The sequence below is a fragment of the Muscardinus avellanarius genome, assembly GCF_963383645.1.
Source record: "Muscardinus avellanarius genome assembly, chromosome: 6".
Taxonomy (NCBI): domain Eukaryota; kingdom Metazoa; phylum Chordata; class Mammalia; order Rodentia; family Gliridae; genus Muscardinus; species Muscardinus avellanarius.
This window is the reverse complement of record NC_137791.1, coordinates 119,306,804-119,308,654: the sequence shown is the minus strand read 5'-3', so window position 1 is coordinate 119,308,654 and position 1,851 is coordinate 119,306,804.

Genomic DNA, 1,851 nt, shown 5'->3' with positions numbered 1-1,851 from the left:
GGTGCATCACACTTTACCTGGCAGGAATTCTTCAACCATCTCCCATCACACCAAACATACAAACCCAGTTCTCTATCCTGACCTATTATGTCTGGACCCATTGACTGAGGACTATCCTTCCTTGGCCCAGTAGATTCTACCCCACTGGCTTCCTTTCAGACCCTAAGATACACCCAGCTTTCTTTTCCCACCTTAGAATTTTCCACCATCTGTGCCTCTTGCCCTCTCTGTTCTTCACTTACTCATTCTGCACGACTGCTTTCTACGTTCACTCTAGGACACATGTCACCTCCTCTGAGAAACCTTCCCTGACCACCTTAAGTAAGAACCTGGCTTTGAGGCATTGATTGCTCAAAGACAAAAGTTCTACCTGTTCATTCACCCACTATTCTGAGTACTTATCACAGTGACTGATAAGGATTCCCAAATATTCCTGAATAAATAAATGGCATAAATGGGTCCCAAAGGTTGCTTATCACTTGGTGGTTGCTGAATGAACTGAGGTGTAGGGAGAAGAGAGTGAGCAGGGACCAGGGACAAACAGGGATATTTCAGGTAGGCGTGATGGTGCACACTTGTTATCCCAGTACTTGAGAAGCTAACACAGGATGATCAGGAGGATCAGTTTCACAACCAGCTTCAGCAACATTCAGTGAGCCCCTCTGCAAGTTAGTGAGATCATGTTCCAAAATAAAAAAATAAAATGGGGCTGGGGGTGTAGCTCAGAGGTAGAATACCCCTAAATCCAATCCCTAGAACTACCAAAAAAATTTTTTTGAGATGTTTTCCGATGGCAAATGCAAATAGACAAATAATGACCATACTGCTTTATCATTCCGTTCACACGTGTTTTAAAATGTTTGGGGTAGGGGAACTGACAGCTCTCCTAAGAGGCTTGACAGGATCCGGCTGCTGTCAAACTCATTAACGAGGCCTCTTAAGCAATTTAAAGCAAAACAGCTTCCACACCAAAGCCAAGCTTCAAAGAGCAGTAGGAAAGCAGAGACAGGGAGTACCAGAATTATCAGCTAGGTTGCTGGGAGAAATCTCCTGTGATTAGAAAAAGAGAAAGGAATGCAGTAATTACACTTTGCGCAGACTAAGAGAATTCAAGAAGCAGGGTGGGTCCTGCCTTCATCTTTATTTCTGATGGAGAGAGATGAAATAAAAGTAGACATGGATGGAGCAGAGGCCATTTAAGACCTTCCCTGGGATGAATAAAGCGATTCTCTCCAGAGGGAAGAGAGGTAGGTAGAGAAACTTCCTCTTAGCACTAAAACTGCAGAGGTGGTTAAAATTACCTGTACTGGCAGGAGGAAGAGAGAAGCCACAGGAGATCCGTCAGGAGCATGTGAACAGGCCTGGAGCCTGGAGCTTGCTGACACTTGAAACAGAGTGAGGAAGACTTTCAGCTCCTGGGACTCCGGCAAATGTAGGTGATGAGACAGAGATGAAGAGCACAGGTGGGTGGTTCCAGGACTGCTGGGGAGTGGGACTCTGCCATGAGGCAGATGGAGTTCAGAGCCTGGCTCCCTTTCTTTTCATGAAAGTTTGTACAAATTACCCAATCCCGCCAGACTCCAGATCACTCTTCTTGAAGGGGGAACAGTGTGGATAATGAGGGGAGAGAATGACCAAGATCACAGGTGCCACAACTCTTTGTGGCCTGGTTAGGGAGTACGCAGCTTGATATTGCATGTGTGGAGAGTATAGACTGGCTTCCACAACCTTCTCACCAGGAGCCAGAAAACAACAAACTACATTCTCCAAGCTCTCTTCCCATTAGCATTCTAGAAGCAAATTAAATTTGGCCAATTAGATTGTACAGTCAGCCTTCCAGGTAGGTTCCTC